The sequence below is a fragment of the Parasteatoda tepidariorum genome, chromosome 4 (genome assembly GCF_982258835.1).
Source record: "Parasteatoda tepidariorum strain Cologne lab strain chromosome 4, Ptep-v5.0, whole genome shotgun sequence".
NCBI classification, from domain to species: domain Eukaryota; kingdom Metazoa; phylum Arthropoda; class Arachnida; order Araneae; family Theridiidae; genus Parasteatoda; species Parasteatoda tepidariorum.
In genome coordinates this window covers 46,488,250-46,513,625 of record NC_141758.1, presented here as the reverse complement: position 1 = coordinate 46,513,625, position 25,376 = coordinate 46,488,250, and the positions used below count along the sequence as shown (strand labels likewise).

Sequence of the window (25,376 nt, the reverse complement as noted above, 5' to 3'; positions counted from 1 at the left end):
AACAAAGAGGAAAAAAATCACGAAAATCTCCCACAGTCAGCCCGATGGCAAGGGGATTCTGACCCATGATCATCAACCACTAAGGACATTTTACGTCATCAATGTGATTGGAGAAAAATTCGTACTAATCAGCCATCACTGGAATTCGAACCTGGGTCACCTCTTTAAGAGGCGAATGCTTTTTTTTCTGAGCCGCCACGGCACCCTATAGATAATTTTTAAAAAAAAATCGAAAATAGATTAAAAGAAATAATAAAAAATATGGTATATTTATGGATTTAATGATTTAAAAATTTCTTGAATGGATTATAAAACAATAGCGATGCCTTTTTTTAAAAAAATATTTGAATATTAAGAATACAAAGTTAAACATTTTAAAATGTGACTCGTTAATTTTATATTAAATATCTATGCTGAATAATACCTTCAAGGAATTGAAAAAAAATACAATGAGGTACTGCCAAGAATCAATAGCATGCTTCAGTGTAATCTAATCCTTATGTTATACGTAAAAAGGTAAATTTTTCAAGAGTCAAGGAATACCAAAACTGAATGAAACTCAGAACTAATTTTCATAAAAGTTATGTTCAGAAATAAAATTATTATTTGCAAAGAATGCTTTTAAACTTTCGTTGAAGCTAGTTTCAATAATTTGTTTAACTCACACGAAATTTGAATTGAGCTTGCGTTGTATTCTGTGTCAAATAGTTTTAAAAACCGAATTACTTAACTATATTCAGTCGGTTAAAGAAACTTCTGTAAACTCTTGCTTTTTACAAATTGAAATAGTTCACACACAATACAATTACAGACAGGTATATGAGAACGTGGTACATTTTAGTTTTTTCTATGAATCCATATTACCCTTGAATCGTGACAAAAAAACTTGACTGAGGAATCAAATATAACCATAAAATATATAAATTTTCTTCTTTTGAAGAAATGAAATGTTTTCTTCACTCTTAGAAATTTTCGAAATTTTGCGAAAAAAATTTTTAAATGACAATTTGCTCAATTTTATTTGATCACATTCAACCAAAACTGTTTAATAACCATAAAAAAAGATATTATTTAAACTGCTTAATGTGAGAAAAACGTTTATTTACTGTGTTATTCTAATACGATTAAACAACCGACATATTTTATCCGCCGCACTTAGGCCCATTTTATGATTCCACTTTGTTTCTTGCAGCCGGATACATTTAATAACCAAGAGGACTATTCCGCCAATCTCACCATGAACGGTGAATTGAATCGCAGCATTGATACCATAATATTTCTTCCCTTTTTTCAGCGTATGAAGAGTTTCCAGTATTTTACACTCTCCATTTGGTGACCATGGACTATTGGAATACGATATTTTTCACCTATAGATGACAGCACCACAGTGATGCTTGAAGCAAAAAGTCTAGCATATCCACACAAACAAAATGTCCAGTATATCCCTATCTCACGACAGATTGCAACCGTGAAATTTCGAATGCTGAAAAAAGTTCTTAAAAATGTCAATTTGCAATCAAATGGAGAAGGATCAGTTAGTAGGAAGGTAATTCTGCCATTTTTTTTAAACATTTTGGTAGATTTTCTCATTTGATACTTAATGGTTTATTCTTAATTGAACCAGAACTCATTTTTTTTCTATATTTTAAAATACAAATATAAGTGAAACAGAATTTGCCATGAGCGCTTGTCCTGCTGTAAAACATCCTCCTAAAAGGAAGAAAAACAACTTAATTAGTCATCTTTTTTGTTAGAAAAAGTTTGTTTTGCTTGTTTTTGTTTCATTTTTCGGCATGTAAAACTTTAAACTTGTTTACAACTTATGATTCAACATAAGCCGATGCACAGTAATAATTGTTTTTTTCAATTTGGAGCGTGTTTAGTCATATTTTAACACTTCTTAAACGTGATTGCCCCATAATATTATTGAACTTGAATCAAAACATTGTCCAATTAACACTTCATTAAGTTCATAACGAATTTGCGCGATTTTATTGTTCAAGATACTGATATTATGGTCGAATGGCGAACAATTTTTTCTGGTAGTGGTTACATTGTTATAGCTTTTCTCTTAATTAAACTTGTACGTTTTTTTTAAATATGCGCTACAGTTACAATTTCTTTTTTCAGCAAGTTACGATTTCTTTACCAGCATTTTTTCAGCATGGTAAACTTTCAACGTGTTTACAACTTATGGTTCAATACGTGCCGATACTTGGTAATTAAATTTTTTTCAAGCCTATTCAGTCATATTATAATGTTTCTGAAACTTGAACGCACCATACTATTATTGACCTTGAACCAACATAACGTTCAGTTTTCACTTTCATAAGTTCATAACAAAGTTGCACAATAATATGTTTCAGAATACATATATTATGGTTCCGTTGTTTCGGTGATTTGGTGGTTACGTTGTTTTGGCTTTCGCTTAATTTAAATTCCAAGTTTTGTAAAGCCACGGAACAAATATGTTTTCTTTTTCAGCATATGCTCTTAAAATATGAGATAGTGTTTATTATTTTAACTTTTCTTTACACTTACTTCTTGAGAGATGTTTTCCATATTTAATATTTACCGCCAAAATAAAATCGCCAAATTGCCTAAAGCTTAAACTTTCAGTTTTGTTATTCCATATCATCCACTTTATTATCATTTACACCGTTCCTTGCCATAATTTATGGCGAAATTTATTACATACGTCAAAAGTAAGGAAATCATAAGTCACTACCATCTCCCCCTTCTACTTTTCAAGTCTCAAGAAAGAAATATTAAATTGACTCGATCTTTCTCTATTTTGAGATAAACTTAAAACCACCCGATCGGAAAATGAAAATATCCTGAATCGACGACTTTTCGTTCCTCTCTCCTGCTTCTAAGTAACTACTAATTCACAGAATTTATTGCAAGATCATAAATTTTCAGTTTAAATGAGCACAAATAGTTGGTTAGCGATCAATTCTCCCTTTCTTTTTTTCTAATAACATTAAGCCTTTTTTAGTTGGATAAAAATTAATGAATTTTTTTTATATCGATAAAACGTGGGATTAAAGTATTTGCAATAAATTTAAGAGGAATTTAATATATTTAAATATAATAAATCCAAAAAGTAAGGAGAATCTCTTAGTTGGTAAACGTGTCAAATATTTGTTTAAAGCTTTTTACGTTAATTATTTCTTTCAAATCACAAGCATTTTTATTAAAATATTAATTTGATTAAATGAAAGGGTTAAAAGATTATAAGTATACATTCCAGGGTTTTCCACGAATTTTATTTTATAGTATCGCAAATGACACTACCTTATAACAGAACAGCAAGAACAAAATAAAATTTGTGTGAAACCCCTGACAGTTTTGAGCTTTATTTTGAAAAGTGCAAAACTACGTAGAAAATTTTGCTCCAAACTTTTAATGTTTTTAAAATATTAAAATAAGACTTTTTTCATCAGTCGTCAAAATACGAATCACTACAAAATTATGAAGAAAAAAAAAATTTTTTTCGTGCATGTGCAGTGCAAAAGTACTTTGAATGCTCATGTCTTGCGTAGTTTTAAGCGAAATTTTTTCAAATTTTAAAACAAAATTTTCGTATTTAATTTTAAACTGCTCCAAAAAGTTTGTTTAATTTTACTGAATATTTAAGCAGTTACAGTAAAAAAAGTAAGTTTTTGTAGTTGTAGTTCATTTCCGCCGCACTAGAGCTGCACAATGGGCTTTTGGCGACGGTCTGGGAAACATCCCTGAGAATGATCCGAAAACATGCCATCACAATTTTGATCCTCTGCAGAGGGGATGGGACCCCTGCTGCCGTAGCCCGACGACCTGCACACGAAGTCGAGCACTTTACGGTAAAACAGTTTAACGAGGACCAATACCGCACACCCTCGGTCCCTACGCAGACTAATCCAAGTGGTCACCCACCCGGCCACTGACCGCAGCCAGTAATGCTTGTCTTCGGCGATCTGCTGGGAACCGTGTCTTAACGATCAGTCCACTGCGGAACCAAAAAAAGTAAGACAGACAAATTAATTTTTTATAAAAATGTCTATGTCTCTATAAATATTTGAGCTAGAACTACGAAATTTTATTCAGTTATTACAATTAACAATTAAAGTAATCGATACATATTACCCGCTTATTATTTGATTTTTGTAAATTTTTATTATCTTTGTTTTGTTCGTTCATTAATCCACATCTTTTTGCAGTTAATATTTATTTTGCATCTTTTCATAATCCTTATCCACCAATAATTATTTAATATTTTCAATCTAATTGCAAATTAAGTAATTTTCAATGTACCAATAAGGAATAAATTATGCACCGATTACGAATTTGCAATTTTCAATCAATACTCATTTTCCACAATTCATCCCTTTAGTTACAGCATCAAACCTTATTGAGTTAAAACGAATCGATTAAGGGATTTGCACTTCAAGAATTCCAAGCAATTTTGAGAAAATTTAAGCTGTCGCACAAACAGTTTAATTACAAATAGCAGCCACAAGACACTTCTTATGTGTCAATAGCAAACTAATTTACTTTCTAAGTAACAATTGCATATACAAATTTCTTTAATCGCAAACCAATTCCAAAGATTTCATTTATTACATACCAGTAATAAAATCATTTAATTTAATTTGTCCTTATTGTAAATTATTGAATCATTACCTACCAATAATTAATTTTTACGAACTGATAACGAATGAAGCTATTTTCAGTGTACCAATAATGAACTAAATATGTGCCTATAGCGAAATAGTAATTTTCTTTTTAATACCCATTTTATTCAAGTCATCACCTCAGTTACAGCATCTAACCTTATTGAGTCAAAGCGAATCGATAAAGGGATTTGCCCTTCAAGAATTCCAGGTATTTTTGAGAAAATTTAAGTTGTCACACACACAGTTTAGGGACAAAGAGCACACACAAGTACATTTAACTATGTTACTCGTGTCTTATGGCAGAGATTGATGTTCTGGAGTAAGTTAAACAGTTTCTGGGAAGCAAATTAAAGTTTCGTTTAGTTATTTAGTGTACAGAGAAAGTAAATGAGCTCTCTCAAATTTCGTTCTTAAATTGCTTCTGTCCTCTTTCATTTGTTCGATTAGCATGTCCTCGCTAATGTTTATTTTATTACAAAACCAAATTAAAATGCAGAGTAAATTAATTAAAATCAGTGTAAGACACTGATTTTTTTTACATCCGAAAAATCTGAAATTGGATGTAAGAGAATTATAAATAAAATATGCTCCACTTATAGAAAATCTACTGCTTCGCCCAGCACGTGACGTATATATATTTAAGTATGTACCTATTTCTAAAATATCTTGTCATTTATCCTTCTTTCCTCACTGACATGACAGCCCCGCGTGGGCCCTGGTCTTTAACGGAATTTTATCTCAATCTGTTCTTTTCTTGGCTAAGGATTTCCAGTTTAGCAATCTTATAGTTTTGAAGTCATTTTCCAATAAGTCCGACCACTTAAATGTTGGTCTTCCTCTTTTTTTCTAGTGACAATCGGCTTAGCAAAAAATTTTAATTAATGAATGAAAAGATATCGTTATATTTAAAACTATAAAAAATCTGCATAAAATTTCAATATGTAATTGTATCTCAGCTGCAAAATCGTCTTAAGGAACTATCTTCGAGTTGAATTTCGTATTCCTAAATTATACTTAAAATAGATCCCTAACTATGCCTAAAATAGATCCTAAACTATACCTTAAATCGATCCTAAACTATACCTAAAATAGATCCTAAACTATACCTAAAATGGATCTTACACTATGCCAAAAATGGATCCTGAAATATAAAAAATATTATTCTGAAATCCCTTAGCCAGAAGATGAGAGTTCGTAGAGACATTTTGAGTATATTTAAAAGAATATAATTAAATGTATAAATAAAAATAATGAGATGCTCAATGAACATGATAAATAATATTTAAAACAGCGTTTCTCTCTACTTTTCTCAAAACTAAATGTTCGAAAGGCGGAAAAGGACTTATACATTGTTTAATTATGATTTGCTTAAGAAAATTAAAATGTTCAGAAAGTGGAAATTAGTAAAAGATTTTGGTAATACGCTATTTAAATATCGTTTGCTCAAAACAAAATTGGATTCTTTTTCTCAATTTACAATATTACTATTTTTAACTGAACACTTTTCAACTGAAAACTATTTTATGTTATAAATATTTTGTAAGCTGTATATAATTTTAAAACTAGGTTTAAAATATTTCTTAAAAACATTTTTTCTAGTCCAAAATAAAATTATATTGTAATAAAAAGATAAGATAAAAAAAGAAAGATAAAAAAAGATATTTTACCGAATGGGAGACATCTAAATAATAATTATCATCAAAATAAGCAGGTCAACAGATCCGAAGTCCTAAATAAAATATTATTGCATTTACAAATACAATGAATCACGTTATAAGCTGGTTAAGTAGGTAAGCACTGTTTAAACACTGTGGATAAATTTGATACTATTTTAAAAAATCGCTTAAACAAATTTTGTTCATCCCCACCAACGCTTATCAACTAGACGCTAGGACAAGAAGTTCTTTGCAATAAGCCGGTCCCTCAATGGACTGGTCGTAAAGACCTAGTAGAATACCGAAGTGGAGCATCACTGGCTGCAATCAGTAAACGGGTGACTGATCACTTTGATCAGCCTGTATAAGGACCAAGGTTGCACGGTATCGGTCCTCGCTAAGCTGTTCTACCCGTAAAGGGCTGGACTTCGTGATCAGATCTTCAGGCTACAAAAGCAGGGGAGCCATCCCCACCTCTGAGTATCAGAATTGAGATGGCATGTCTTGAGATCATCTTCAGGAATGTTTCCCAGACCGTCGCCAATAGCCCATTCTGCAGCTCAAAGGTGACGTAAATAAAGTACCAACCTTTTCAATAAGCCGAGTCTGTGGCTGAGGGACATCCACCTAATACCAAATGCTCTGAAGTATGGCGGTGGCGTGTTCGAATCCTGAAGTAACAGCAAATGTATCTTTGTGGTAGTCATCTTTAATCTGTACTGTCCGTTCTCCTTCACCATAGCAACCGTATATGGTTCGTTCTTTGTATTTAGACTACAAGTCCCCACATGTATGTTAATAAGTCCCATATTGAACTGATTGTGAAACACGATTCCCAGTAGATCATCGAAACAAAGCATCACTGGCAGCTGTCAGTGAGCGAGTGGGTGACTAATTTGATCTGTCAACGAAGAGGTCGAGATTGCGTGAAGTCGATCATTAAACTGTTCTATCGTAAAGTTCTAATTACGTAGGTTTTCGGACTATCAAAGTGAGTGAGCCATCATTCATGAATTATGTATAAAATATATATATATATATATATTATGAAACAGAAAGTTTATGAATGTATTGAATAAAGGAGTAAATGAACCAAAGTGCCAAACTCTCTGTAAGGTAAAAGCAGCAGGTTCAAATCCATCTGTAATCTTTGTGATATATTTTTTCTAACTATTTTATTGTTTGATATTTTGGATTGTGATGAAGAGGATCACAGGTTCAAGCTCCTAAGTAGTCACCCGCACCCTGACTGACAGCTGCCAATGATCGTTGACTTCATTGTTCTATAAAGAACTGTGTCTTACGATCAAGTCCTTTATAAACTCTGCTTTGCCGAAGAATATCATACGAAAAAATATATATGAAACTAAGAAATAGACGCCGAGTTGACTGAAATCAAACCTTACATCTAGGCAGCATGTAAGCGATTAATTGTAATAGTGCGAATTTAGCGTAATAACTTAGAGAAACAGGATGAACTTATATGACATAATAGATGAAAACAGGCTAAATATTCGAATTGGAATGTATCAATAATTCCAAATTTAAGTCTCTGAATAGTTAAGGAACTACATCAAGCAGGTGTTTAATTGAATTGGAAACAAATTTATCTTTTTACTCAAAACATATCCTGGGAGGAGGGCTCAATTCGATTGTACTTGGTACTTTCATTTAAATGGTGCTAGAACTGCACAATGGGCTATTGGTGAAACACCCCTATCTATCCTGTTAGAATTAAATTCCTTGATACCAGTTTACAAAGAAATGGAGAGAAATACTAACATTGATATAAAAAATCTTAGTAAAGCAGAGGAAAAAGATTTTTTCCGAATATAATTAAGAAGAATAGTTAAAAGCAAAGCAAAAGAAACCGTAGAATTTTGAAGTGTTTTATTTAACCACTTCAATTTATCAATCAAGGTGAGTCCCGAGTGGACTGATCGTTAAGACACGGTTCCCAGCAGATCACCGAAGTCAAGCATCACTGGCTGCGGTCAGAGAGCGGGTGGATGACCACAGCCTGCGTAGGGACCGAGTGTGTGCGGTATCGATCCTCATTAAACTGTTCTACTGCAAAGTGCTCGACTTCGCGTGCAGGTCGTCGGGCTACCGAAGTGGGGGTGTCATCCCCTCTGCTGAGGATCAAAATTGTGATGGCATGTCCTCGATTTATCCTCAGGGATGTTTCCCAGACCATTGCCAATAGTCCATTGTGCAGCTCTAGTGTGACGTAAATGAACAATAACAACAACAACAACAATCAAGGTGATGGTAGTCCAGTGGTTAAAGAATCGTGCTCAGGTTCAGAGGGGACAGGGTTCGATTGTCGACTCCGCTAAATCTGCGTTTCGGTGCTCGACTCCGCTTTCTGTTCTAAAAATAATGCTCCACAATATATTTCTAGCAGGTAATGAATCTAATTGAAAAAAATCAAATATAGCTAAAACAAATATGTATTTTGCTGTTTTTGGAAATGAGTAGGATTATCTTAAATTCGGGGAATGTTTCCATTAGTCTTTAGTCGCGGACAAGCACTCCTGCGACCGAATGCTGTTATGTAGAGATCGTGAGTTTGAATTCTGCCGTAACCCGTGCATATTTGCGCTTTCCCTCTCTAATGTGTACTAGCTGTTTATATGTCCATCATCTTTACAAGGGCTAATAAGCCATTCTTTGTACTGAACACTCACGACTTCATATGCAAGTGTTACAATTAATAAGTTAACAAGTCATGTGCTAAGTATGGTGCTAAATGGTTTGAATCCCGCTATTACCCTGGATGTATCTCCTTGCTGTCTTTCTCTGTATTGTGTTATCTGTTCTTTTAATTGACAAAGGTTTATACAGTCAAATCCCGCTATAGTGAACACGGCTTATAGTGAACTCCCGGGTATAGTGAACAAAGTGTTCAGTCCCGTGCCTTGCTATACACGTATAATGTTATTTTTTCTGGATATAGTGAACCAAAAAAGTGAGGAAGTTGGATATAATGAACTTTTTTCTGTCTTCGACTGATTTTTTTCATCATTTTTTTGTAATAATTTTGAAATTTCTACCTCAAAATAACTGTAAATTACTACAGATATTTTGTAACATATACCAATTACAATTTTGTTTATATATACCAATTTTTAAAACCATCTATAGAGGGGAATGTAGCGATAAGCATTTTTTCTTGTTTGCTTCTTTTATATAACTTTCCCATCCCTAAACAAACCAAGCAGATGTTTCCAACCCAGGCAAATGTCGATGAATTTGCAAAGCGATTTTGTGCGACTACTTTTATGTGCGTGAATGGCAAGTTAGACAGGTTTAAAAAGCGGAATAGCAGAAATTCAGGCAAAATTATCTGAGAGTCAGGAAGTGTTTCCATATCTGATGTTGAGGATTGTTCATCAGCTAAGGATTACTATTTTTTTTTGTACGCAAGACGAAGAGTAATAAAAAAATAACACAATTTTTGCTACTACATAATATTTTTCAGTCATTTATTTGAATAATGTGTAATAAAAGGGAGGAGTTTGGGAATCATTAGTTAAGTTGTCTGCGTAACGGATATAGTGAACTCCCAGTTATAGTGAACCGAAATTTTGGTCCCTTGAAGGTTCACTATAGCGGGGTTTAACTGTATTTTATATTTTATAACCGTCGTTGAACAGCCGACCCAATTTTGGGTTCACAATTTTCAATGTTCAACTCAATAGCCTTGTAATTTTGAACGTAATACAGAAGACAAGGGAACTCCTGGATCGAGTACTTGCCTTTGTGGAGGACTTTTTGATGGAACTAACCAGCATTTGCATAACATGGAGAGGAAAACCACGGCAAAAAGCAGTGATTAGCCCGATGGCAAGGGGAATTTAACCCATGATCCGTCGATCGGTCCACCAATGAGGATATTTTAAGTCATCACTGTGGTCAGTACGAGCTGGGTGCTGAATTCGTTTCAACCAGCCATCGTTTTGATTCGAACCCTGTTCGCCTCATTGGAAAGCGAAAGCTCTATCCCTTATGTCACCACGGCTCTGACAAAGATTTATAAAACTTAATTGAGCACACAAGATTGCAAATGCATATTGTACCAATGAAGAAGTCTAGGGGTCTCCCTGACCGAGCGGTATCCCTCGCCGAACGCACTGTTAAAAGCGGGAGTGGCGGGTTCCAATCCCACCATAACTCTATATGTATTCTCTGTGATGTTTTTCTTTGCATTTCGCTATCTGCCCTCTTACTTGATAAGGGCTTATAAGCTTTAATTAAGCACACAAACCCGCAAATGTATGTTATACTAATAAAGAAATAAACAAAGAGCCTCCCAGACCGAGTGATACTGCCCCGCAAAACGCTGTACAAAGCGTGGAGGTATCGGGTTCGAATCCCTCCTTAAATCTGGTTGTATTCTTCGTGATGTCCTTCTCAGAATTGTTTTATCTGTCTTCCTTCTTGACAAAGGCTTATAAGCCTAAAATTGAGCATACAAGCCTGCAAATGTATGTAATTTCAATAAAGCAATAAGTAAACAAGTGAAAATACAATATTTTCTTTCTACACTTTATCTGGTTATATTTGTGCTTTGTTTCGTTTGCTATTATTTTTACTTTTCGTCTGTTATGATTTGTTTTGTGCTTCATTTCTGGTCGTTTATATCATGTTGAATAGCAAACTTGCAAAATTGAAAAACTAATGAACTCACCTTGCAAAGAACATAAAAACAACAAAAAATTTTATGATAATTCAAATTGAATCAACTAAATGAGATTGCACATTTGTGCTCAAGATATAAAGTTTAAGAAAAACAAGTAAGGTGAGTACATCTAATATTTTGAGATAATAAATAGTGTTTCTCATCCAGCATGTTTTTAAAGTTGATTTGAAATTATGCTTTGTACTGTATTCTTCAAGATACAAAATCTGATACGTCTGATACGTCCTATATATTGGCATATTTAACATTAAAATATCTTGTGCTTACCAAGTTATTTGCTTTAAAAGTTTATGTTCAGAGTTAAATGTGATGTTAGATTCTGTTTAGGCATGTCAGTTTGAATATTATGCTGTTAAATTTGATGAAATATTGTATTTTTATTTTATTTGTTATGCTAACTTAATGTGGACTTGAGTATGATCGATTTTGAGCTAGCATGATTTGTAGTTTTAAAACACTTTCACGAATGAATCAATATTTTTTTTTCATATTCAATAAAGAATAAGTAATACAATTTTTAAGGAATTTAACGTTAACAGAAATAAGTTGGCAGTATTATTAATATTAAAACAGATTGCGGGCATTACCAGTTTTTTTATGTTATTTTTTAGTTGAGACAAAATTTGTGTTATTCTAGCTTTTTATCTGTTATTTTACAATTTCAATTTAAAAAAAATAATGGAATTATTTTTTAAAAAAAATAGGAGCTTGTATAAGCAAGCTCCTTACATTCACAACCAACTTTTTGCAATAATTCGTGTAAGCAAGTTGCAGAGCGCTCACATGAAAAATAACCAGTTCAAATTAAATTCAAAAATTAAATTAAAACATGCAAAAAATATCCCTATTGTACTATAAAAAATTAAAAGTTTGCATATCTATAAATGAACTATTTGCGTAAATAAACCAACTACTAACCAACTAAAGACGTAAACAAGCTAATCGAAAGTTCAAATATTTTTAAATACGTTGCTTTCTCACAAATCACGGCTAATCTTTTTTTATATGTAATTTTCAAGACAAACGCGCTCTGTCATTTTATATTAAATATTATTTCATATTTGTCTAAATATTTTCAAAAATTAAATTTTAATGTTCTGATGTTAAAATGAAATTGAAGAAATGAACTAGGAAAAAGAGCTAATAATTAAATCTGTTTCAGTTTCTTTTATAAACTATTTTTTTTTAAATAGTTTCTTGGATATCTTTCTACCATCATATAATCTCTTCAAATTTTGGTGATCATTTTTCTGCAGTTACTAAGACAAAAAGAAAAAAATCTACACCGATCGATGTGCAACGCTGAAATTTTTTAATTTGTTTAATCCATTATATGTTGTAAGTTGCAAAGAAAAATTTTAATGTACTTACATTTGAACTTTTTTTATAACATCTAAGCTTCAAATAAAGAAGTATCTAACGCATTATCTGTAGCGTAAGTAGCAGAGGATGAAGGATAAGCAATAAAATCATTTATTATTTACTTTATTTCTAAACTGAAGAATTTAAAGCTAATTTAAAGTATTTGCTATTGATTACACTATCTTTTTCAAGTTGACTTTTTGAAAATAATTCTTGTTTTAGAAATTTAAACTATATTTAGAAAAAAAACCTATATGGGGGCAAAACTGAACAGTTATTTCAGTTCATTTAATTATTCAACTGAAGTAGTTCATGATTGAAGTAATAAACGCAATTTGTATTTATTTTCTGAAGTAATGTTACTCCAATTTTAATTTATTATTGATTGAAGTAATCATTTATAATAAGCTTTCAAGATTTAATTGATAAATTAATTAATGTCTTATATCCAGATAAGTGAAACTCATTAAGTAATCCAGCTATTTTCTAGAATTATCATATTACATTATTTCTATAAGCAATCCTAATAAATGAAGAAGAAAGCAATTGAGAGGATTTTCTTTCCTTTTCAATTTGAATGTATAATAATTGAAGTGAATGTTCTATGCTTATGAGATTTAATCGCTAAATGAATTAATGTCTTGTATCCGTATAAGTGAAATTCATTAAATAATTCAGCCATTTTCTAGATTAATCACAATAACGTATATTGCAATAAATTTGTAAGCATTCCTCATAATTGAAGAAGAAAGCAATTGAGAGGATTGCTTTCGTTTTCAATTTGAATGTGTAATAATTGAAGGGATGAATGTTATATGCTTACGAGATTTAATTGCTTAATGAACTAACGTCTTCTATCCGAATAAGTGAAATTCATTAAATAATTCAGCCATTTTCCAGATTAATCACAACAACGTATATTGCAATAAATTTGTAAGCAATCCACTTAAATGACGAAGAAAGCAATTGATAGAAAGTAACACGTCGTTGACCGAATCAATATTCCATTACTTTTGCACTTTTTTGGGCGTAAAGTGGCGCTCTAAAGGGACACGAAGACGATTTTGTTGGACATGAAATCAGCTAGGTTAGTGACAAAAGCAATAAAATAAGATTGCATGACACTATCTAATGTTTCTTAAAACTTTTTAAGACTTATACGTGACAAACAAGCCAAACAAGCTAAACTGAATAAGTTAAACGAGCTGTAGTCTAAATACAATGACGACATTTATATATTCAATATTCAGAGATACTTCACACTAATATTTTATTTTTACTATTGTATTTCCTTTTTTCCAATAATATTTTACTTATTACATCAATATTTTATTTTTTTCCAATAATATTTTTTGTGTTGCTGAATTTTAAGTTACTTTCTTAGGGGCTTCAACTTGAATTCCGTTATACTTCTTTTCAAAAATGAGTTATTGTTTTTTTCAAAAAAAAAATCCAAAAGAAAATTTTTTGATTTGAAATAGATTAAAATGCCTTAAAAGCATCGGAGTCATTAATTTATTAGAAAGAACTGTTGTGGTAAATACAAACTTAACACTTTTTTAGGGATATCCTCGCCCTTGCTGTTAAATTTCCTTGTGGAAATGACAAAATATTTCAAAATAACAAAATGTGCCGATTTAACAAATCTAGATGCCAATCTGAAATGCCAAGAGGCGGTACACTTGTCGTTTCAGAGATGAAACCTAATAGCAATATACTAAGCATTGTCGCTAATTAACTCTAAGCTAATTTCCAAAGCCGTGTAACTTTTACTTAAATCCCTTGAATAGGAATTTATCGTAAAATTTGAGTTTTGCATGATTTTAAATTGAAACTTTAAGAGACCATGTATGATATATATATATATATATATATATATATATATATATATATATATATATATATATATATATATATATATATATATATATATATATAATGTGTAAATGTACAGAAACTCTTTCACTAAATTTCATTTTTATTATCATTCGTTAATTAACAATAAATATTAAATACAATATCTCCGCGTGTATTTTCAATAATGATATTCATCAAATTCGATAATATTATAGTCACAATCGGCTAAGATAAGTATTGAATTCAATGATATCGTAGGTATTGTACTGATAAAGATATGTATAATATTTTCGTGATCTTAGATAAATTTTATTTGAGTAAAAAAAAATTGGCAAATTAATTAATTCAATTAAAAAGTGTCTCATGAAGCATGAATTCTACTTGATATCGTTCAGCATTTATTGCAATCAAATTTCGAAACATTGTTTGTTTGTACTAAAATAAGCAGCACATCACCAAGTAAAAGTAAATCGTCAAGCGAAATTTCATTCTTTTTCTTCCTTTTGCACTTTATCCATTTAACTCCTTCAGAAAGAATTCTACTCAGTATTTTAAATGGTAAACAAAAGAACTTAAAACTTAAACTAACTCCTAATCGCTACTTTACAGTCACCAGAAAAATCAAGCATTTTATCATAAGCTCTTGATTCCGGAGAAGCAACTAAGTTTCAAAACTTTTTAGATCCCAAGAGAGTTCTACATATGATTCAGGTTTCATTAGTAATCTGAAAAAACCAAGTTATAAGAGTTTTAATCATGAAGTTATTATTGTTAATTGGAATATAAATAATCCTTAAGTGAATGAGAAGAATTTTAAACCGTTAAGTAATTTTCATTGAAAGAACGGTTGGAATAACACTAAAATTTACGCAATTTAGATTGAGTTGAATAAATGGTTGAGATAACAATAAGATTTATGCAATTTAGATTGAGTTGAATAAATGGTTGAGATAACAATAACATTTACCCAATTTAGATTGAGTTGAATAAATGGTTGGGATAACAATAAGATTTATGCAATTTAGATTGAGTTGAATCAATGGTTGGGATAACAATAATATTTACGCAATTTCGATTCAGTTGAATAAATGGTTGGAATAACAGTAACATTTACTCAATTTAGATTGAGTTGAATAAATGGTTGGGATAATAATAAGATTTATGCAATTTAGATTGAGTTGAATACATGGTTGGGATAACAATAAGATTTATGCAATTTAGATTGAGTTGAATAAATGGTTGGGATAACAGTAACATTTACGCAATTTAGATTGAGTTGAATAAATGGTTGGAATAACAGTAACATTTACTCAATTTAGATTGAGTTGAATAAATGGTTGGGATAACAATAAGATTTATGCAATTTAGATTGAGTTGAATAAATGGTTGGAATAACAGTAACATTTTCTCAATTTAGATTGAGTTGAATAAATGGTTGGGATAACAATAAGATTTATGTAATTTAGATTGAGTTGAATAAATGGTTGGGATAACAATAACATTTACGCAATTTCGATTGAGTTGAATAAATGGTTGGAATAACAGTAACATTTACTCAATTTAGATTGAGTTGAATAAATGGTTGGGATAACAATAAGATTTATGCTATTTAAATTGAGTTTAATAAGTGCAGCGATACATAATTTGATCTTGTTATTAAGAAGACTAAATGCAATTAATTATGAATAAATGTGATATGAATAAATCAAGTGTACTTCGTCTTAAGAACAAATACAATATTTGAAACTAAAATTGTCTGCAAAGCACAACGAACACAAAATTAATTCTTTGTAATATTATTATTTGATGTCTCGTTCGATACTGAGGTAAATAAGTCTGACTTTTTCACTCACCACTTAAAATTAGTTACTTTTCAAATTTTAATTTATAAATTTTATTTCTTGCTAAGTACTTTTATATGAATTGTTAAACATTAAAGTGAAAAACTTAATCAGATAACGCTGTATAAATTCTAGGTGAGTGACAGTTGGATTTTAATGTAACATTTTGATTATCTAATCACTCATTACTTCGTAATATATTCATTAAATTCATTACTTTAACTTCAAGTGATCTATTTAATACTTCGAGAAACTTCTAAATATATTGCTGTCATGCATAAAAATATGTTGTTCAGAATGAATTGTGTCTTAATTTTTATTAAAATATTGCCTCGTCAAAAGCCAAATTTAAATATATGACCAAGCAATTTATGCTCCCTGAAACAAAAACGTTCACTCTTTAAAAAAAAAAAATTTAAAAATAAACTAATAACAAAAAATAACCAATAACAAGCCATATTAAAACTATTAGAAAAATTTGTTTGAGAAAACCTTTAAATGTGTCCAAAAAAATATCCATTTTAGACAATTTCGTTGCAAATACTTGAATATTTTTTACTTTCTTTGTACTTGTTTCGTACTTTGCATTTGCACTTTTTCCCTAAAAGGTAACGAAATGTCAAGTAAAGGTACTAAATTTTAAAATATTTTTGAGGTATGCACTAAAGTATAAGACTGAGTAAGAAGGACTAAGCTAAGGTAGTAAGGTATTAAGTAAAAGTACGTGCTTTTTACTTTTACTTTCACTACTCGCAGCGGGCGTAAAAGTATTGACATGCATGCAGTTAAGAGATTAAATATGGGCAATTGATCTAACTTTTGCTCAGCTAATAAAAATTTGGAAATTTGGCAATGTATTCTTTTTTCTGTAGTTAGCACGATAAAAAATCAGAATTCTTTAAGACATTAAATATTTGAAGTACTGATCAATAAGGAAAAGTGCACGTGTTGGAAACCTATGACTGTATTTGGAATCATTTCACCTAATATGGGCACACTTTAAACTCATACAAACGATCTCTTAATTCAGCGCAAATCTTTATTCAGAGTCATCATAAGATGATCTAACAGAAATAGACCTTTTTTTTCCTTTTTATAAAACCACATCACTCTTCAAGCTCAAAATATAGTCACTGCTGTGTTTCAATAAGCAACTATTTTTCTTAATGACACAGAACACAATATAAGTACTATTGTGAACTATAAAGACCCAACACCTCCTAGAAGACGGATGGCTTCCAGAAAATTTACCATGAGCGAGAATCTGATCATCTAGTAGTCCTAACGTTGTGACATTTTTTTTGAATTTCTCCCCACTGCACAGTTTGGTAGCCCGAACGCTGTGAAATCTTTCTTATTTTTTCCTTACTGCACAATTTATATTCGTTACGTCAGACTACCGAATTACTCTATGCAGAGGGCTTGTTTCTTTTAGGCTGTGTTGACAGACCACTCACCTCTCACCTCTTAGAAGAGAGAAGGCCCTTACACCGGTTACCAATTGCGAGAAATCCGATTCCTTAGTACCGAACATCTTTCTTATTTTCCTAATTGTGCAGTTTATGTTCGTTCCTTCAAACTAATCAGGCAGGACTGCCAACTTACTTCTAGTTCTGAAATTTTCTTCTAGTGGTAGCTAAGTTTATGTTTTAATGTATGATTCGTCATTTTGTAAGGTTTATTTGAAGTTATTTTCCTCACCACTACTTGCAAATGATTCAAAATTTTATATGTAACGCCACTTTGTTTAAGCTCTCTGGTGGTGAGGCTTACAAAACGTTGACAAAAATATTATAAATTCTGAAAGCTTTAGTTTTTAATTGTCTGCCAATTTATAAAGCGCTGGCAGTCTTAATAAAGTGTTCCGTGCAAAGGTGTCCTCTTTTTTTCGGAGGTGTGATCACAGGACGGTAAAGTTAAACAGTTGTAATTACTCTTGTAGTGAGTTGTGTGCTGATTTTGGCTTGGTATCTGGTTCAGAATAATGTGTTGGTTTCCTTCAATGGCCCTATTAGGCTATTTTTAACTGGCCATAATTGGACCAATGACCATTTTTCTTTTATTGAAAATAGACGGTTATGAACAAAAATTTAAAATGCAAGGCAAGACTATTTTCTCAATAAAAGGAAATGATTAGAGCATGATATATTCAAATAAAAAGGATATGCTTAGGTATCAAATACATGACAACAATTTGTTTACGTACATGACAACATCACTTTCTGACATTATCAACTTTATTAAACAACAAAGAATAAAATGGGCAGGCCACGTTATCAGAATGGACGAAGACCGTACCAGAAAAAGAGTTTTCAATGCTAGACCAGTTGGCACACGAAAAGGAGGCGGGCCGAACTTAGGATGGATAGATGTCCTAGAGAAAGACCTTTTGGTCTTAAAAACTAAAAATTGGAAAACACTAGTGAAAAAGAAGGTTAGCCTGAAAAAAACTGCTTGAGAAGGCCAAGTCGAGCCATTGATGATGATGATGACAACATCACTTTCTTTGCATATTGTATTGCAAAAATGGAAGACTTTTATCCCATTTACAGTGTTTTAAGTGCATATACTGGCATCTACATGTTCATAATATTGAATTAGAATACTTTTACAGCAGTGCCTATATTAAGCATAGTGCCCACATTTGGGTCACTTACTAAAGTGGCCTACTTTGTTAGTCTAATACCTTTCAAACTATTAAGAATTCTATAAGATTTTAAAAATATTAAGTTTCGCGTTTTGAAAGTTACGAAAGCTTTAGTTACTGAGACTCTCAAGATGCTAAACATTCTATAAATTCAGACTATCTGCAAAGTGACTTTAAATAATTCATATTTTCAACTATAAAAAAAATAATATAGTATTTTTTGTGGAAAATAAATATAGCTACGTAGATAATAATTTTTTTAAAACATTATGATTAATTTTTAAATATTTTGAGTAAACAAAAAAATTGCATTTTTATTCTTCCATTTTCTAAAAAAGATCTCGGTGTTGTAAAGAAAGTTTTAGTTGCCCTAGTTGTTGCACCATAAAAGACGAGAAGAAGCAATTAATGGATACAAGCACGTCTTTGTCTTTTTTCCCAGCTATTATATTAGCTTTTTTACCTCGCAAAAGTGATATTTTAAAGAAGCACGAAGACAACTTTTTTATACAAAAAAGAATGTCTTGTCTAAACAAGTAAATTATTAGATGTATAATTAAAAGAATAAATTCTGCGAATTATTTGTATTTCTTTACTTTAAACAAAAAAAATTATAAGTTTCTAAGTTTATTAGACTAATAACTCTTTCCTTATATTTGACTGATAATTTTGCTATATTTATTCTATTTATTACCTTAATTTTCAGTTACGGCTTTAAAGTTGTTGTTTTTAATAACTAAACATTACAATTTTAATAAATTAACGTACATTTTATGCATTATGTTTAGCTTAATACATTTCTCAGCATAATTTTGTTAAAAAATAAATAAGTAATTTTAACAAAAAATTTGGAACTAATGATGTTTAAATTTATTTATTAAATATTAATTTTAAAGCTATTATGCCATTATAATTCAATAATTTAAATTATAATTTAACTATTTTATGCTTGCGAAATACAGTGAATCTTAGTATTTTTCAAATGTTTCTTCATAAACTATGCAATGAAGGATGTAATATTTTATCAAGTAATTAATATTCTTTGATTTTCATCCTCTGTGATTAAAAAGAATTCAGGTTACACAAAGCAATTCATGCATCTTGAGGTTTTTTTCTATCAAACTGTACTCAATTATTCATAGCATTTCTTTTTGTTTCATTGAATAAAGTGCATATACATAATTTAAACAACAAATCGAAATTTTTTAGTAAAATAAACAATCACATAAATAAATTCATTAAAGCACTACGCTTTGTAAAGAAAGTATTTCGAAGATATTTTTATATTGGTTAAACTGGAAAAGGTAATTTTTTTTCTTTGCATAAACAAAAGAACTTTCGTGTTCTTAAATATTTTATTGAAAAGTGTTGAATGTTATTTTGAAATGAATTAATTTTTATCTATGATGAAAAAGAAATTTCTCACTTACACTTTGATCCAATTATAAATTTGTTTCAAACTAAATACTTTCTTTAAGGTATGATTTTATACTATTAAACGTAAGTAAAAAAGATTATTTATTTAATTACTAATTAAACTTTCAACAAAAAAGGTGCTGCTACTTCTTTTTGATCTCCTAATTATTTTACTGGAGAAAAAACTTATATTATTGTATGGTAAACAAATTGAATAATTTTTTAAATGACAATAAATATATTCAATATTTATATTTTATTTAAAACAAAAAGAAATTTTAAATTAAATAGTTCCTTTGAGCTTTAGTATTTGTGAGTTAAAATGAAAATAATATCTAACGAATTATTGTTTTTGTTAAAGATAAAAAATATATCGTTGTTTTTTCTAACATTGCGAATGAAAGCAGTATAAGGAAAGAGAAATTCATGCGCTAAGAAAACTAATTATATTTCGTAGTTCTTCATCACTATTAAGTTCTATTTGAACAAATAAAAATATGTTTCTCTGTAAAACTATTTATTTGTCAAGTCTTTTTACACATAATCATATTATCTTCTTAAGATCTACTAAGGGGACAATACATGTAGACGTATTGCATTGAATTTATTTCACTCTAAATAGTTCGGTATAATATTTTTCGCAATTTTATGTTGAACAACTCTATAATTATTTGAAAGATTATTTTTTTCTAAGTTAACACCAAATCGAGCTTTCATATAAGATTTAAAGGATATATGGATACGTGTGTAAGAAAATAGGTACTTTTATGACTGTTTTCTTGAAACTTAACCGATCGTTAAGGGGATAATATGCATAATTGCTTTGCATTGATGCTATATTCACCATACTGAACGAAACTAACAATTGCACAAATTTATGAGTAAAATACTACTAGAAACGATGCTCGACTCAAAAAAGAGGAAAAGCAGCAAAACTATAGTAAATATCATCATGGCGTTGTGAATTTAATTAACCGAAATATGGTTTTCAAGAAACTGTAATTTATCTCCAATTTTCTTAAAACAAATCGATATTTACCTCAAGAATGCAATATTCCTGAAGGAGTATTAATCTATGTGTTTTTTTTCCTAAAAAGTTAACTTTTATTTACCCTTAGTAAGAGTTACAAATTTTACATGGCGTGAATTTTTGTGAATTATTAATATTTTTCTCAAATTAATTTTTTTAATTTTTTGAAAGCTACAATTTTCACAAAGAATGTTTAAAATAATATTTTTTTAACTTTTCACTTACATTTCAATAGCAATAAGAAATTTTTTGAAGCTTCAAAGTTAATAATATATAACCGATAAAAGAATTAGGAGAACAGATGAATGACAAGAAAATAGTTCAGAGATAATTCAAATCCCGTCAAGTAAGGTGGTCTTTCTATCCCCGATAAATTAATAAGAAAATGTGATAACAATATAAAGAATCCAATATGAGAAGAAAAATACAAAAGAAAGCAATAAGAAGACAACAAGATGATAAGAAGACAATAAGATAATAATAAGTCAATAATACTATAAAAGGAAGAGAAACTTGGTCCCCCCCCCCTCATCTACCGGAAATTTGCTGAAATCTGGAATAAGATGGGTTAATGAAACTTATAAATTCTTTGAGTATAAAAACGCTTGGAAAAACAAATAAATGATAAACGGTAAAACATTAATGAGAATATAAACAATTCTGTTCATTTGAATAAAATTATTAATATTGCGTGAAATTAAAAGAAACTATGATTTTTTAAGGTATTTTTATTTGAACAATGATTTTATTTAATTATATGCACCAAGACCATGTCTTTCAGCGCATACTTTATTTATTTATTATAAAAATATCTCACAAACCTTTCTCGAATTTCTGACAATTTTTCCGTCTACACCCGTGCATAGTATCTATCTCCGTTTGATTTAGCTATTTCGCGCATATAATATCATAATCTTTACCCTTTGTGGTGCTATTTGTACAAATTTGTCCTACTTGTCGAAATTTATTCCTTCGTAGGAACAAAATATATGCAGAGGAAAAAACAATTGGTTTTTTTAAATGAAAAATGGTCCACCTTAAAAAATTCCGGATCAAATTACTGTATAAATTACCGGCACTCTGGGCGCATCATCCGTAAAATCCATTTTCAGTAAAACCTCTTTTTCCATAAAATATTATACTGTTATTTTTGAAGTATTTATTTAACTAAAGTGATTCAGCCATTTTTACAGTTATGAATAGTGTAAAAATTACGGTGTAGATATTTTTCTCCGTTACATGTTGTGATAAAAATGGATATTATGTGAAAACGTCTCGGCACCCTGAGAGCCGACACTTTTTACCGTAACTCGGGCAGCAATTTTGTACAGTATGTTGCACTTATATTCAATCTGTAAATTATTATTTTTATATTTTTGCATCTCTATAACTTATCAAATTAATTGAACAGTTTCGTACAATACTGTAAAACTCGTATGGTTCTTATCTATAGTGGCTGAGAGTATACATATGACGACAAAGAATTAAATGTATACGAGATTCACACGCTACACTGTAAAAAATTCCGGATCAAATTGGGGTATAAAATACCAGCACTTTGGGTGTATACTGTAAATTTCATTTTTACCGTAAAATATTATTCAGGAAAAATTACGCAGTATCAGATTTTTTGTTCCGTAACATATTTCTGTAAAAAAGACTTTTACAATAGATAGTATAGGCACCAGGAGTGCCGGTATTTTTTACCGTAATTTTATCTGCAATGTTTTTGAAGTATGAAGATCTCGTGATCTTACGTCAATTCTTTTTTGGCCATTTTCTTTTTGTTGTTGCGTCATGTATAAATTTTAGCTCTGATTCGTTTTATTATCTTGAAGGTTTAATGTAGTAACTTACTGCCCTAGTTTGGAATAATTTAGCCTCATCTACCTCTTAAATCTTTAAAGAAAAGGCAATAAAGCTTTTTCAAAAAAACGCAGACAATATTAAATTGATAATAATACCATTTTAATGCTATTTATGAATCACAATTCCTTCACAATAAATTACTTTATCCTTATTTAAAATATTCATCCAGGAAAAATCAAAGTTTTATATTTCCCATTTTCCCCCTCAAACATTTCGATCAAGAAATACCATATCCAGTTTTATTGAGCTATTTGAAACTCTTTGATTTGATATTTTATTTTAGATTTTTTTTTTCGAAAAAAAATTCTTTTTATAGAATTTCAAAGAAAGGAATTTAGTTATTTTATTTTATTTTCCCAGGCACGTATTTCGGATACTATTTCAAACAAAGTAACTTTATACTTTCTTCTTTTAAGTGTGTAGTTCTAGAAGAAAAATAGAATTTAAAATTCTACAGAATTTTGGTAGATATACGTTGAAAGTTTTTATTAAAACTAGAAAGTGAAATCACATAAATGTGAACACGAACAAAAAATGTGCTTTATCAACCACCATATAATAAAAAATGATTGTTGAAACAATTAATCGCTGTCATCTTACAAGTGTAGATACTTTATCTAGTGACAATTTCACATGTGCTAAAACGTACATATTATATTCATCTCTTTCATCACTAACTCTTTCTTTTTTCCTTTCTTTTTCTCTTTTTTCTGTTCCAACCCAGATTTAAATGCAGGCAATAGCTGGCTGATTTATATACAGCCCTGTGGTCACGCAGACCACATTGCCGATGTAAAATGATCGAAGTGAAATAGAAACAATCCTTTTTCCGTGGAGCTAACCGTGGAAGATTTCAGTGGTGTTCCTCTCCGAGCGGTTTGAAAATACAGACATTTTTTTCCTAACGTTTCAAAAATGATTTTCCTTGTCTTCTGGGTAGTGTTCAAAATTACGTGGTTACGGAGTAGTACATTGATAACCATAAATCCAAAAATGAGTCCGCTGTCCATCGCCGGTTTTAAAATAAAAATCCTTCCTTGTCGGGCTAACACCGGAGATGTTTTCGATGATGTGTGCTCCATTAACCCCTTCCTTTTCGCTCCCATGAAAATGACGGGGTGAGATTTCGCCCGCTATTTCTCGCTCACGTGATATTGACGGGCTGGAGTGTTCAGTAGTAACGCGCCAATAAGAAAAAAAAATAATTAATTTCTTTTGCCCGGAAAACATTTTATTTCTCATTTTACACACCTGATGGTAGTACCAGGATATTTTTAAGGTTAGTTTATTTTAAACTAGCTGCAGAACTAATCAAATACGTACTACAAATACTAAAAGCCAAAAAATAGGCACTTTTATGACCGTTTTTTTGAAAATTAACCGATCGTTAAGGGGTTAAAAGCAAATAAGGGTTGTCTTCATCATTCTCTCCTCTTCGAAAGAGAACTTAGATAACTTCTTGCCTCAAATGTTCCGTATTCTTACTGATTGGTTTCAAAAATACAAAGTTATACTGTTGATTATTGATAGCATTTATTAACCTTTTTACGTCAAACTTTTCCTTAGTCTTGTCTCCAAATTAGTGTTTTACAAAAGTTTTAGTTTTTATTTCTTTATATCTCTCTGTTATCTAGTTTTATACAAAGCAATACACAGAAACTTTCCTACATGAGATTTCTTACACGAGTTTCGTGTATTATTTCAATACAAGTCATCAATATGAATCACTGTACTGCATACACAACCGATATTTACAGTATTCAATAAATTTCCAAAAAAATCACTTGACTGCGTATTAAAGCAAGCAGATTTTACAACAAATTATCTTCATAAAAATTTTACTTAAAGTAAAGAAAATATTAATGTAACTTTATGTCTTAAAACTATCCCTACTCCTATTTCAAATCAATGCATTGCATGTTGAGCCGTGGTGGCTCAGGGGATAGAGCATTCGCCTTCCAATGAGGTGAGCAGGGCTCAAATCCAACGATGGCTGGTCGATTTGAATCAGGCACCTGACTCGCACTCACCACAGTGCTAACGTAAAATATCCTCAGTGGTACATGGATCGTGGATTAGAGTCCCCTTTCCGTCAGACTAATATTGAGAGGTTTTGGTGGTTTTCATCTCCATGTACCGTAAATACTGGTTCGTTCCCTCGAAAAAGTACTCTACGATAGAAAAAATAGTCGTAAACTCAAAATTGGGTCGCCTATTCAACGACTGTTATAAAATAAAAATTAAATGCACAAACGTTAAAGCATCATACAGCATGGATAAAACCTGTTTACTTTCTTCTATAAAAAGTAGATCCAACAACGAAGTCTGTTTGGGAA

General features: G+C 30.6%; 2 protein-coding genes across 2 annotated transcripts in view; both read right to left on the bottom strand.

Annotated features, from left to right (window-relative positions):
- The window catches only part of LOC107455049 (inactive dipeptidyl peptidase 10), a 452,295-nt gene extending 445,703 nt beyond the window's left edge, over positions 1-6,592 (bottom strand). The window contains exon 1 of the mRNA XM_016072453.4: positions 6,326-6,592. The gene's annotated coding sequence lies outside the window, so the exon portion shown is untranslated. The remainder of the gene's footprint in view (positions 1-6,325) is intronic.
- Positions 1-25,376, bottom strand: part of LOC107455047 (protein FAM200C-like) — a 130,117-nt gene that overhangs the window by 84,242 nt on the left and 20,499 nt on the right. The gene's annotated exons all lie outside the window — the stretch shown is intronic.